Genomic DNA, 15863 nt, shown 5'->3' with positions numbered 1-15863 from the left:
TGGGACAGTCGATACAGTATGGCCCCAGCCACATCCTGCCGCGGGGCGAAGACCCTGAAACTGAGACTTACCAAGTAGGCAGAGGCTGGAGAAATAGAGCAGTGATGCATCATGTAGTTTGTTAACAATTGTCATTAGTTGCTCGACAGGTTCAGGAGACCTCTGAGCCAGAGAGCAGATGTCGCTGACCAGGGTCCGTAGCCGTCTCCAGAGTTGTGAAGGTTTGTTGTTGCCTAGTTGCTTGACGTGGAGCACTTGCCGTATTGCTGTCTCAGTTGAGTGCGCAAGGTGACGTAGAACAGTCTTTTTGGCTAGAGTATACCGGGTAGATGAGACCGGAGCGTTGACCAGGTCAGCAATAAAGTCCTCCTGGTCGTGCAGGTGGGTGATAAGGCACAGAAATCTGCTTGATTCATCGAGTTTGAAATGGTTGAACACTTTGTCCACAAATTTGAATCAGGTTGTTGCCCTGTCGGGATTGAATGGCGGCAGCGTCGGTAAGTGTTGTAGAATGTTCGGAAAAACAGGTTGAGTTGAATTCGTCGGGGCACTGCCTGAAATGAGCTGCTGTTGCTGCAGTATTCCAGGAGAGTGTGTCTCCAGGGTATGTGGCGACGACGGCTGGTTGGGTGGCAGCGTGAAGGTGATGCGTTGTGGTTGAGCACGATCTGTTGTAACACGGAAGGCCGACGCAGGTGAGACACCGTAATAAGTCGATTGCGGTTGCGTAAGTTCGACACGTTGCGGGTGTGTTCAGATTGATGTGTCGTGGAAGACTGATGCGGATGAGGCACCGAGATGTGCCAAGAACGGTAGCAGAAGCTTGACTGGAGCCGGCGCGGGGGCGACAGGTGAGAAAAAGTTCAAAGTTTGAAAACGCACGCCAGTCCGCGGAAAGCTCGACGCACGATCAGAGCCGGAGCCACCTGTGTTGCAGGGAGGCTGCGGAGGTGCGGGCTGTCCAGAAGCACAGTGTGGGAAATGATGTTGAACATGGGATGAGGTGTGTGAATGTTCACTGTTCATAGTCCCTCCACTCGAAACGGTGTGCGGATAAGGTGAATGTCGTGGCACAAAACACTGAGGTGTAGCAGTCGGACGGAGGTGGGGGTCAGGCACAGACAACAAGTGTACCTGTTGCAGGACAAGGTATCGAAGTAGGAAGGCATGTGCTGATGCCGAACCAAGGCAGGCGCGGGCGTGGTCAGATGCTGAGGAGGTTGACCTGTGAACAAAGCAGTTCCAGCCACGTGGCAGGAATCCGCATGGTACTGCACGGATTGCGTAGTCGCAAACCGTTGTCCTGGGGGTGGTAGGTTATCCAACAAAGCATTTGCAGAAATTGACATTTATCCTGCTCTCCACGGAGATCCGTAAGAGGTAACTGCACCATCAGTGAGGGAGGGCACATGTGGTGGGAACAAAGGCGTTTGATAGCCGGAGCCATGCGCACTCCTAACCTCATTTATTGTTCCAGGCTGGGAAACGTCCGGCGAAATCGGCGTAATCTTCGAGTGAGAGGCATCGTGTTGCAATCCTGGCGGGTGTACATCGCCTGCAACACTATGCATGTCGATCACAAAACCCGCCGTTAGGCGTTGGGCTGAAGTCATTGTTCGAATGTTGTGTTGATGTGATACATGCGAAAATAACCGCCGCGGAGGCCGCGGACACCACAGTAAAACGGCGAAAACGGAAGACGTTACAGTTCGGGGTCACCAGTGAAGTGGATGCTCGGGTCAGTTACACCAAACAACACCTTATTATCAGGAGTTCATTTCTCTTTACACAAGCAAGGCTTACAAAGAACTCGATGGCGGAACTGCACAAAGATGATGTTTAGCTTAGTTCAAAGACGATACTCAGATCGTTACTGGTGTCGATCTCATTGGCGCCACAGACCTATGGGTACATTGCTGCTTAAAGAGGTGCAAGTTCTTTTGCATACTCTACGTAGAATCATACGGGAATCCCATTAGGTTCAATGACCTTCCCTCTGGTGTGCAGTTTCAGTTGCTTTTCTATCCTGTGGTCACTTATTTACTTATTTCAATATCGGCCATATTGATGTTTGTGTGTTGATTTGGTATGATGTCACGTGTGCTGGACTGCTTTTGAAGTTGCTCATCATTATTTTATAACGTTTTAGTCTTCAGCTACTTATTTTAAAGTTTATTAGTGTTAATATTTGCTATAAAAGTACCTTATTAGTGGATTGTTATTAATCTCAGTCCTTCTACTTGTGTTACTGACTCGAGTGGTCTATTATTCGTGAGTGCACTTTGGTCGTTCATCCAAGCCTCATGCCTCAGTAGTGTGTTTACATTTTGTGGCATGCAGTTGGGGCTGTAGCAGGTATAAAGCTAAGTACTGACAAAGTTATTGTGCACTGTCATACTGTTATTAAATTTAATAGTTTTCAGTGGTGTTTCGTGCTGTTTGTGGTGAAATAATGATTTAATAATCTTTTGGAAACATTCGCTGGCTGTGTTTTTTAGAGTTTCCTGTGCATTGAAGTCATTTATTAAATTTCGTGTTTTAGTTTTCTGCTGACATTACTTATTGTTTCTAGTGAAATATTTCAGTAAAATTTTCATTCAGTATTTTAACTTCGTTGAGTGTTCTGGTCGCAACTTGAATTTTTGGTTTTAGCTAATAATTTTGTGAAGTTTTGTTGGTATTGGTATTAGCTGTGGTAGAGAAGTATTCATACAAGTAGTTGCTTTCTTAGTGGACAGAGAATTTTGAGACTACTATTGTTAGTTCTATAAATAGTTCTACTGGTGTAACTGAACTTACGTAACACAGATGTATAGTTTTTTCAGTGACTGTAAAATTTTACCATGAGTGAGAAGTGTGGGCTCTGTCATAGGTTTGTGAGTAGTGGGTTACGGTGCGGAATTTGTTCAAAGCATTTTCAGTGGGGAGGGGGTGGGGGGGAATGCAGTGGGGAAGTCAGTGGGCATTCTATTGGGATCCTCTCTTGGGAATGCAGAATCTTTAGTAGAAATAAGTAGACAAAGGAGCAGGGGCGTAAGATATGTGCCCTTCAGGTGAAGTTACAATGCACAAAGGAGGAACTAGATAGGTTGAGGAGGGTGAAGGGTGGTGGGGAATGGGAACTGGCAGTTGGCAAGAAGGCAGCTAGGAGGAAGACAGTCAGAATTGAGTGGAGAGGAGCCTCTTGTAGCTGTAGATGTAGGGAACATGCAGCCATCCCCAGAAAAGTTAGGAGGCCTAGGTTAGGTGCAAAGTCTAACAGAAAGAAGAAGGTTCTGCTGATAGGTAGTTCGCACGGTAGAGGTGTGGGCCAGCAGTTGCAGGAAGTGTTGGGGAGTGAGTACCAGGTCACCAGTAATGTGAAGTCTAGTGCAAGGCTGACTCAGGTGACTGACAGCATAGGGGAGTTATGTAGGAATTTTATATAGGAGGATGAGGTAGTGATAGTGAGTGGAGCAGGGAACAGTCTTGATAAGGATGGGGAATATGATGTGGGTGGTGATGTGGTAAAGATAGCTACTCAAACTGGTGGCACTAATGTGCATTTCGTGCAACTGTTTCAGCGTTGTGGTCAGCCTCATCTTAATGCGGCTGTTAGGTGCATTAACGTGGGGTTGGAGAGGACGCTGATGGCAGAGGGCATGCCAATTGGGTCTATCAGTAGGTCAGGTTTCACTAGGCATGGCCTGCACCTCAATAGGTATGGGAAGGGGAGGCTGGAAAAGCTTATTATTATTATCTTTTTTAGATTGAAGTCAGCTGATAGGTATACCTGCTCAAAGGAAGGCCCTCTAACTAAGGGCTCACTTTCAGAGGATGTCTTGCATCAAAGATGGCGGCTAGAGTAAAAGTTAAGCAAGTGTCCTTCCAGAAAAACATAAATTTTGCCGTAAAAAAGAAATCGTGTGAAAATTGTAAGGACGAAATTATGAAATTGAATGAATGCATAACGACCAAACAGTTCATAATCGGCAGTTTGAAAACGGATATTTCGAAAATACAACAAGAGAATAGTGATCTGAACACGCTAAAACTTGTGCGAGATAGTTCTTCCATTACAGAAAAGTGGTCAAATGTAATAACAGCAAGACCAAAGTGCAAATTCGGAAAAACTGCGAAAGTTACGCAAGCTTTCTGCACGAAAACACATTTCAAGCACGTTCAACCACCAATAGTGAAAATGCAACTTACAGTTCGCATGAATGATGGGAAAAGCAAAAGGACACTGTGAATAAGGTATGAGAAGAAAATTTATTGACGCAAACAAGCGTGAATGAGGTCAATGTAAATGTGCCGACCAAAAATTTTGCTGAAGTGTTTAGTAAAACAATACAAAACGATTCGCACATTGTGAACTCCAATAACAACAAACTGTTTGTATTTTCAGACAGCCATGGTCGTGGACTTGCGAGTAAACTAAAAGAAAGAACTAAAACATATTTGTGTGGTATAGTGAAACCGGGAGCCCCACTTAGGGAAATTAAAGAAATGACTCCATCTGCAGAGGCAAAAAATCTGCATGATAAAGACATCGTTGTACTTCTGGGAGATGCAAACGACATCTACAAAAATGAAACAGCAAATGCAATGCACGATCTTAAACAGTGTCTGAGGAACCTCACTCACACTACGTAATAATGGTCAATGTTCCGCATCGCTATGATCTTGTAAGATGGTCATGTGTTAACAGGTAAATAAAAAGTGCCAACAATCAGTTTGCAAAAATCTGCAGACATTTTAAAAATGTGAAATGCGTTGATATAAGCAATATGGGCCGTAGATTCAACACCCAACACGGATTTCACAAGAAAACACAGCAGTAGTGGCAGAACCAACATTTGAAGTGTCAGAAACCTAGCAGAATATTAAAGTACTGTGCTGCACATGTTAGCCCTGTATTTAGTCATATTTGTAATTTTCCCTTTAGGAGTGGTCAGCTTCCTGAATGATTAAAGTACTCAGTAGTAAAGCTGCTTTATACAAAGGGAGAAAGGGATAATGCAAACAATTTTAGACCTATTTCTACGCCATCAGTGTTTGCTAAAGTTATTGAAAAGGCTGTGTATGTAAGGATAATTGATCATTTTATAACACACGATTTGCTATCAAATGTACAGTTCAGCTTTAGAAGTCATTTAACAACTGAAAATGCTATGTTGTCTTTTCTTTGTGAGGTACTCGACGGGTTAAAGACGTGGGAGTGACAAGTCCATAGTCGACAAGACACTGAGAGATTCTCTTTACGGGCGGGGTTCTTTGGAGGACACAACCAGAGTTCGTTTCCCGCGTTAACGTATGTATCTATTGTGTTTGTGCGGTACAATAAAGGTGGTCGTTCACAGTATAAATTCCACACAAGTGTTTTCCTTTATGTAGTGAAATTACTCCTACATAAGTGGTGACCCCGTAACTAAACAATGTGAAAGTAGGCAAGTTTCCTTAGATATTTTCCGCGATATCTCGTATCGACATGTTGTCTGCACAGATCCTCTTCCGCGACATCGATGGCGTCATCCAAAATATCAAGAAGGAGCTCTACACGATGGAGCAAAACCCTCAGTTCACAGTGCCACAGACGCCTACATCTCAAACCGACTTTGCCCACGACGTTACATTTCCAACCGCCCCGCGTGTGCCGGCAGGTCCCGCGTCGCCACCACAGGATATTGCCTCGCACAACCAGCGTGCAGGACACACCGATATCAGACCAAAAGTGCTCGCGTTTTCATCACCCGCGTCGGTACCGCTCCCCGAGTCTCGCACTTTCCATTCGCCAGTGATCGTGGCCCACCCGTATCGCGGTTACAAATTCGGCCACCACCTTTCGTTCCCGAGCGTCCGGAAATTTGGTTCGCTATTATGGAGAACATTTTCGTGCAGCAACAAATAGTCGACGATTTTGAACAGTTCACGCTAGTGATATGCAACCTGGACCAATGTGCGTCATCAGTGGTATCGGATATAATTATGCAACCCCCACCACAACAAGCCTACGCCACTCTCAAGATGGCTTTAATTTCGTGTTGTGGACCAGCGGATAACACAGCTCCTGTACCACGAGAAACGCGGTGACGTGTCGCTTTCAGACTTTTACCAGCATTTACGTGCTATGGTGGACCCTTCCGTGTTCTCAGACACATTACTTTTGCACATATGGCAACAGCAGTTACCTCCACAGGTGTGCTTAACCTTAATTGCTTACGAGGGCCGGCCATTAAGCGAGTTGCTGCAAGCGGCCGATAGAGCACACTCCCTGTTCGACTCGCGTCCCACAGTGGCCGCCGCTGCAACCACCTCGGACAGCAACACCAGCTGAGCACAGCTGGCGCTGGTCGACGCTGCGCCTCCAGCTTGTGCTGCCACGACCGCACGACGAGCGCCGGACGCGACCAAAGATTTCTGATCTCTCCGTGCTGCCATCGATCAGCTGACCGCCCAGCTGCAGTGGCTAGAGCCACGCGACGTTGGGGCGGCTGACACACACACGCGCCACCGCCAGCCGGCGCGAACGCCGCGTTACGCAAACAACGGCACCGGTTATTCCTGGTTCCACCAGCACTTTGGCGCGCAAGCTACGAAGTGTAAGGCACTGTGCTCGCACGCAAACGCATCCCACGGCCTGCTTTAGGCACAGCCTAAAGCAACTGCGCCTAAACTCACAGACGCATGGAAGGAGAACACCCCCACTTCAGCACGAGCCTACATTATGTGGATCGACTTCTCCCACAGCTGTAAGGTACGCTGCTTCACAAAGACTTTTCGTTCCTGATCACTCTACAGGATGGATGTTCTTGGTTGACACCGGCTCAGATGTCAGCACTCTGCCTGTAAATTTCTTCCTTTCTGACAAACACACTGAAGAGACCACTTTGAAAGCAGTCAACGATTCAGTCATCCACACATATGGACAGAAAACACTGTCAGTGGACATTGGGCTACCAGAAAAATGCAACTGGACCTTCATTATGGCCAATATCGACCAACCTATACTAGGTGCTGATTTCCTGGCAAAACATGCATTGTCCGTGGATTTACACAAGTCGCAACTCGTCCATTCTGCCAATGGATTTGTTATTGCGGGAATACAAGGATGTCTGACCTCTCATGCATGCCAAAGGGTAGATAACCTCAGTGCACCCACCTGGGAGGACACCGAATATTTGGTGATGCCATTTGGGCTGAAAAATGCTGCCCAGACATTGCAACGGTTCCTAGACAGCGTGCTAAGAGGACTACCATATTGTTTCGCCTATTTAGACGATATTCTGGTGTTTTCGGGGAATGTTTCTGACCATCAGAAACATGTAAGTGAAGTGCAAAGTAGGCTTAGTGCTCATGGAATAACACTTAACAAGGACAAGTGCGTGTTTGGGGAACCCGTGGTAACCTTCCTGGGTTATAAAGTGTCAGCTCAGGGCATTTTCCCACTGCCAGAGAAGCTGGAGTTGTTGCATACCCTACCACGGCCTCAAACCTACCACGATCTCCGACGATTACTAGGGATGATAAATTTCTATCGTCGCCACCTCCCCAGAACAGCAGCAATGCAGATGCCACTGAACAATGCCTTGGCCGGACACAACAAAATTGGCAAGCGCCCTCTCCCATGGACACCCGAGATGGACTCGGCTTTCATGGCACTGCAAAACAGCCTTCACAACGCAGTTGTGCTTGCACACCCTGCACCAGGAGCTCAGCTAGCCCTAGTAGTGGACACAAGCCAAGTTGCAATCGGGGCAGCACTGCAGCAGAGAGTGAAGGGTCATTGGCAGCCACTAAGTTTTTTCTCACAAAAACTACAGATGAGTCAAACTCGTTGGAGTGCATTCGACAGGGAACTCCTCGCAATGGATGAAAGCGTCAGGCACTTCTGCCCCTTCGTTGAGGGCAGGCAATTCACCATATACACTGACCACAAACCTCTCGTGGCAGCTTTCTACAAAGTCAGCGATTCGTGTTCCCCCCGCCAGGCCCACCATATAGAGTTTATATGCCAGTTTTCGACAGACGGGCGTCACATCCAGGGTGCCGACAACATTGTGGCAGACTATTTCTCACGTATTACTGGGATAAGTCCAATGTTGGATTATTCCGAATTGGCAAGGGCTCAGGCTTCAGATGCGCAGCTGCAGTCCTTGTTGGTGGATCCGTTCACTGGCCTACGTTTACAACTTGTGGACGTCCCCTGCAGCCCATGTAAGGTATGGTGCGACACCTCCAAGGTAAGACCACGCCCATACATCACCCCCCAATTCCGATGAAAGGTATTCGACAGCATTCACAACCTAGCACACCCGGGAACCAATGCCTCAGTGAAATTAGTGACGGACCGTTTTGTGTGGCCTTCAATCAAGAAATATACACGGGAGTGGGCCTGCAGCTGCTATCAGTGTCAACGTAGCAAAGTGGGACGCCATGTTTACGCTCCAGTAGGACAATTCCCAAACCCAATGGCACGTTTTGGGCATGTACACATTGACTTGGTTGGACCCCTCCCCCCTTCAGAAGGTTACAGGTACTTGTTTACGGTAGTGGATCGTTGCACACGGTGGGCACAGGCTACACCAATCAGGGACATTTCTGCAGAGACTACTGCACGGGTATTCTTTGAAACTTGGGTGGCTCATTTTGGGTGCCCATTTATCGTTACCACCGACCAAGGACGCCAGTTCGAGTCGACACTGTTCCAACAACTGTCAACCGTACTACTAGCTACCACCCGGCCAGCAACGGTTTGGTGGAAAGGTGGCACCGGATCTTAAAGGCTGCCCTGATGTGCCATGAGGACTCATGGACACAATCAATAGGCTGCTGCTGCCACTGTTGAACTCTGCTCTGTTCTGAGACTGGAGTTCTACGGAAAGGGTTGGGAAGAAAATTTTTTGATACTTTAACGCAAAAATGAGAGAATTTTTATTTTACATGAAATTTATTAACTGAAAAATGTGCCATTTTGTTTGACAAATTTTGCCATTATTATGGTGAAAACATAAGTTAGCTGCTATAGAATGTCTGTGATTTCTGAGTGAAAAACCATGAAAACAGTTTTTGTAGGACTCTTCTGAAGTCAAATTTACAACATTACGATAGTTCTATAGAGATTGAAAGAAAAAGTAATCTGATAGTGCTAGTTCAAGATTGCAAGGTGGAGATACTGAGATGACAAACAAGTTCTCTCCATTTTTAAGGGGTTACCAATCACAAATAATTTTCATACCATGTCCCCCCTCCCCAACTAAACACATCTGGGGCAGTATGTGCAGGTCTTGCATGTGCCAGTCCTCACTTCCACCCCATTCACAGAGCTTCATCCTACTTCAAGAACTACATTTTTCTTGCATTACTATTGGTGTGCTGAATTTTGAACCCATAATGACTTATAGGGAAGTACTTGGAAGAATAGAAGTGGAAAGAAAATGAGTGCAAATGATGAGAATGAGGAGGACAACTTAGCTGGGAGAAAGTGCCTGCAATGAAGAGTGATCAAAGGAAAAACTGCAGAGAAAAGACAGAGAGGAGGGAGTTAAGGGCAGAGGAAAGTGGAGAATGTCCAGTCAGTACATGTTGGAAGACATATATACTGAAGAAGAAGAATGAGTGACTTCAAAAATTGTGAAAATTCTTTCTCTTTCGGCTATTTTTTGCAGATGCAATTTCAACTCATTTTCATATAATATGGAATTGAGCTGTTAGTATACAGTCTTATTTAGGTGGTTCAAAACTGCTTCATGATCAACTTAAGTTTCTTGCAGATTTCATGGATGCAAATATGCTGATACTGTGAAACTCCTTATATTGTCAGAACACAAATCAGAAGATACTTCTTTAATTTATAGCAATGATTCAGTAATGTAACAAATGCCAAGTGGCACTCTCCTGTGGAGTCCATGTTAAACTGGAAGTCCTCATATAAGGGGTTATGTGAATTAATTAATAGGTCAAAAGAAATCAATGTTGTATTAGCTTCAATAGGACCTGACCTCTTAAAGCACTGTTCTGTTGACATCAACCTTCGTGTTGCTCAGTTTTTCTCATGATTTCATTGACTTTTCACATTCTAAATTGAGAAGATCAAGGTGTATTTTTAAGATCAAAATTTCTAGACAGGAGACAATTTAATATGATTTGTGTCTCATGTATTAACACTACATCATGTTAAAAAATATTGCAGATTATTTTGGGCAGTATGATTCAAAAACATTACATTTTAAAAGGAAATTACAAACGAACTTTAATTATCTTTTTTGTATCTATTTGCCTATGTAACTGAGTTGTCGACATAGCTGATTGTCGTTTGGAGGACCTGGGTTGTGCCAGGGATTTTTGTGTTAGTGGGAGGACTGGAACAGGGTCCACTCAGCCTCATGATGTCAGCTGAGGAGCTACATGTATGAGAAGTAGCGGCTCCAAGATCTGCTGAGCCAACAAAACCTGGGAGAGCAGTGTGCTGACCCCACACACACTCATACCATGTACACTTCATGTCATTGTCTGAGGATGACACACCATTCAGTCAGTCCTGACTGGGCAAGTATGATGTGAGAACATGGGACTTTATAATTATATTATACATCTTTGTTTCCACCCAGCATCAAGATATGAAATCTTTTCTTGCCAAAACTGTAACCAGATAATATGAGGTCCAAATAGTATTTACAGAGTCAAACCATCACAAAGCCTTCCACTGCACAATACAAATGAACTTTCTTTTGAAGCTGTTATATTGGATTCAATTTTACCCCATTGCATTATCACCGTCTTGTACATTTATCTCTTCTGCATATATATATAATAGACTAAGCAAGTTTTTCTTAAATTTTGCTTCTTAAATAAACCATCAATATGATGATTTCATCTACAAAGAAAAAGGATTCTGAATGCATTGTAAGTGAAGATGAAAATGCATTCCCTGACACTTAGAAGTTACAATGATCACTGTGGTAACATTGTGTTATCACTCATATCATACCGGCACCTAAGCAGCTGCTACCATCAGGATTCAACCTGTTAGTGCTGGTGCCCAGTGGCACAGTTACAGTTGCCAGCACAGTACCAGTTCAAGATATTGACAAGCAATCTACCTGATATAAAATCAGAGTGCTGTATACTCAGCCTCATTCTGTTATAGTGTGTTCTCATCTTAACTCTAATCTGCACTATTGGATTTTGCCTGAAATTGTAATTGGACTGTGCGTGGAATTTCTGAACTGTTTACTCATTTTAGTGATTTACATTCTAGGTGTATACTTATTTGAGTACCGGTATGTGAAGTTACTACAACCATATTATCTAAATGAGCTGAATATTTACACTACAGCAGTAAGATGATAGAAAAATAGTAGCATTCAATTGAATTGAATGCAATTTTATTGTCGTTTAGCTATTACAGCAATTGACAAAGTCAAGTTACATAAATACAAGTTATACAGCATATATACATGGGTTGAAGATCAATATGTCACTATTGGTTTTCCATATAATACAATATTTAAAATCAAATAATATGAAAAGTATTTCATCATAAATTACTCAGTTAAAGAAATTATGCTGAACTCTCCAAACCGGTACCACTATGATATTTTACAGTCATAAAATTCCTGAAGTGAGTAGCAAGGATTTGCAGCTAACCAACTGAATAATTTGTCTTTAAATAAATCAAATGGAGCTTCTACCCATTCTAGTGGCAGTTTGTTAAACATCTTCATACCCTCCACTTCGTACTTGTTAAGTGACTTGGATAATCTGTAGTAAGGTATGTCATGATGGCTACTATTTCTGGTTCCATGAGAGTGTACATCTCTTCTACACTGGTATACTGATAAGTTGCTCTTTATATGCAGTACAGCAGTGTAAATATACATGTTTATAACAGTTAACATTTTTAAGTTGATAAACAAGGTTTGCACTGGGTCAGTTTATCACTGTTTGTTATAATTCGAATTACTTTCTTCTGAAGTACCAAAATGTCCTGAAGATGTGAGCTGTTGCCCCATATTAAAAGCCCATAAGATATAATGCTTTGAAAAAAAGCAAAGTAAGCTGATCTTATATGGGCCGCAGGTATATGGTTTTTAAATTCCTTAACAAATACACGACTCTAGACAGCCTTGCACTAATGTATTTAATATGTGGCTCCCAAATCTATTTACTATCTATAACAATACCTAAGAACTTAACACTATCCATCAAGTCTGCTACTGGCAGATCTCTTAAACTAAATACAATCTTTTGAGTTTTACTCTCATTAAGCAGGAACCCATTGGCTGGAAACCAGACTGATGCTTGTGATATTGTGTCATTTGCCACAGTTTGGAGCATATCCATGTCTGAGCTGACATTGAAAAAAGTGGTATCATCTGCATAGAAAATGGAGTGAGTATTTATGTACGATGGTAGACCATTTGTCATTAATACTGAGCCTTGTGGCACACCACACTTAACTTCAGCTAGCTGTGACCTCTGTTTACCAATACAAACAATTTGTTTACGGTTGCTGAGGAAAGATTCCAAAATGTTGTCAAATTCACTGTTTAAGATTCCGTAATAAACAAGTTTGTTCAGGAGTGAAATATGCTCCACACAATCGAAGGCTTTGCTAAGATCACAAAAGGTAGCCTGAGCAAAATTTTTTCCTTCATAAATATTAAGCACTTTTTTAATCAGGGAGTCAATGGCATGGACTGTGGATTTGCCCTTCCTAAAGCCAAATTGTACCGCAGTAATAATGTTATTACATGTCAGATAATCACACAACTGGGAGTTGATGATGGATTCCAAAACTTTGGATAAAATAGATGTCAGAGATATTGGGTGATAGCTAGCTGGGCAGTTTTTGTCTCCTTTCATGTAAATGGGCACTGCTCTGGATAACACATCTAGGAATACTCCTCCAATTAGACATCTGTTTATACATTTAGTAAGAGGATATACTATGTGCCCAATTATCTTTTTTAACATATTTCAAGAAATACCATATATATCTTCACTATCAGAGGGCCTAAAATTATTTACAATAGTTAAAACAACATCTGGTGTTACCTCTGTTGAAAGGAATTTATCTTTCAGGGTGTAGTCTACATTATGATATTTAATGAGATCAGCTACAGTTTCTTGCGGTCCCCCAATGCTTTCCCTAATTTGGTTAACAGATTTTGTACAGTAGTTATTAAATTCATCTGCTGAAATTTCTACCTCAGCTTTAAGCTTGCTTTTATCCACTGAATTTATTATAGTCCATGCTCTTTTGCATTTATTTTTTGATGACTCAATGCTGACTAGGTTATGTTGTTTTTTGGCTTCATTTAAAGCATACTTACATTCCTTTTGTGCTCGTGAGTACCTTTGTTTAGCTATATGAGTTTTATGAAGTCTGTAAGAAACTCTATACAACAACAACTTCCTTTTCATATTGGCTAGTTGAGCAGTATACCATGGATTCTTTTCCCTACGTCTATTACTGTTACTTTTAAGGTGAACTTTACATTTGTATTGAGGTCAGTTGGTCTCAAATATACTTAAGAAAGAATGAAAAAAATCTATCGAACAATGTATTGGCAGAGGTCTGGGCATTATTGTTAAACATATGTGACCAGTCATAATTACTGGGTGACACCATGAAATTAGACAATTTTTCTTGCTTTATTGGCTGTGATGACTATTTTAGGCTCTTTAAACTCCTTATAGTCCATATTAGTCCTATCTGTACCTATTTTTACCCAAACTGAGTCATGATCCGAGAAATCGAAGGCTGCTACATCTGAAGACAGTAAGTCTCTGTTGACATTTGTAAGTATGTTGTCGAGGCAAGCTCACTGTCTTGTGGGTTTGCAGTACGTAAAAATGAAGTTGAATTGTTGTAACAGGTTTTTAAATTCATTTACGGTGTGCATGTCTTTGTTTACAGCAAATACGGCATTGATGTCACCAACAATCACTATACTAGATTTCTTCCACTGAGGACTAAGAAAGAAATTTAGTACAGTCTCAAGTTTCTTTTTAAATTTTAGTGGACTTCCGTCTGGTGATCTGTAAAGAGATACAATAGCAATTTTTAAATGATCCAGATATACACCTGTGGTTTCAAAATGTATCTCACTGCACAGAAATCCTAGATCCATTTCATTACTACAATTTATTAACTCTTTCTTAATGTAAATTGATACACCCCATGAATATGTTGCTCTCTGATAAAGCTGTTTGCTAAGTGGAAATCATCTAGTACATGAAAAGATATTTCATTTCCTTTACACAAGTGCTCACTTAAGCATAATGCATCAAATAAGTTCTAATTTGCAAATTCGTTTAAAATTACGTGTTTTCCACTTATACTTTCAATATTGAGATAACCTATTTTGAGAGACAAAGTTGGTGAGTAATTTTTTTTGTGGGGGCAATTGTCATTACTGATATATTTCTCTCTAGTGTTACCGACATTTATTATATTATTCTTATCTTTAATCTGGTCGTCCAGTGTGAATCTGGGCAAACCTGTTAGTCTCAGCCCTTCTTTGCTACCTCTAAAAAAGAGTTTTCCCTAAATCAAAGTGGTAATGACCCAGAACTATCGATTTTTGCTATGCCTAACTCATTGGCTACTTTCATGATTTCATTACTCACATACTTATTTCCGAGTTGATTCAGATGGAGACCAAGAGCAGTGTGGAATCTTCTACCTAAGTTAGTTATGTTTACAAAACAGACATTTTTAAAGTATTTACAAATTTTCTTCATTTACTCTTCTCACTTCAACATTCACACAAGATCAGCTTGGAAGATCATGCCGACATGGTATTGAAAAGATGAGGATTTTTGTATTTTGTAGTTCCTGCAGTTTCTTCTTTAATGATAACAAGAAGTCTTTTCCTTCATTTCTCGCTACGTCATTTGATTCAGCAAGAAAAACTGCTAGTTCCCTATCTTCTGCCGATGAACCTGCTACATCTTTAAATTTTGCACTAGGTTTTAATGTGGCTGAGATATGGTGGCTTGAATTGTTCTCAACTATATACCTTAATTTCCTTCCTTGACTGTCTGCATATAAATGTATTTTCACAGGCCTAGGTCTGCAATTGCGGCTTGCTTTCTTGGGGTTTTCGGTTTCATTACTTCTACTGACAGCTGACTTAATATGTTCACTGCACCCACTATTCATTTCACTTCTATTGACAGTTGATGTAATATTGTTGCTACACAAGTTACTCACTTCACTTTCATTAACCTTTCTTGTGTTAAGCACCTTGACTTGTGAGTCTACTTCAATGTTTTTTCCTGTAGCATCAACATGCTCAAGGACACTAAGTCTGTTTTCCAAGGGTGGGAAGTTTACACAGTTTCTACTGCGTTTTGTGACAGGAACAGCCTGCCATTGTCTTTGTAGGCTGCCTACTGCCTACATTGATTGCTTGGTTCTGTGTACAGGACGCTAACCTCTTCTTGCGAGATTTGTTTAATGGTTTTCGGAACAGGAACAACAGAATCACTCGGAATTTGAATATCTCCTTGTTGAAGTTCAGAAGCGGTAGTGCTTTCAGGAAGAGTTACTGCAGCATTCGATAATTGAGAATGTTCTGTATGAGCTTCAAGAGAATCATCGTAACTATCTACATCGAGCACTTCAAATCTGTTTGTTGGCGAGATATTTGCGGCCCTTGTTAGTATATCGGTAGGCCTACACGTATTACACTTCAACGTTTTTGTAAATTTCTCATTTCCTTTCAATGAGCAGTACACCTTTGCGCATCGAAAGTGATATTTTGTTTCACAGTTTACACGTGCTATACCAGTTTTAGCGGTTTTGCCGCATTTTTTACAGTTGATAACATATTTGTTACCGCTGGTTCTAGTATAATTATCAATTACAAGAT

This window comes from Schistocerca americana, chromosome X (assembly GCF_021461395.2).
Source record: "Schistocerca americana isolate TAMUIC-IGC-003095 chromosome X, iqSchAmer2.1, whole genome shotgun sequence".
NCBI classification, from domain to species: Eukaryota; Metazoa; Arthropoda; class Insecta; order Orthoptera; family Acrididae; genus Schistocerca; species Schistocerca americana.
The sequence above is the reverse complement of the archived record's forward strand: the minus strand, read 5'-3'. Positions refer to the sequence as shown.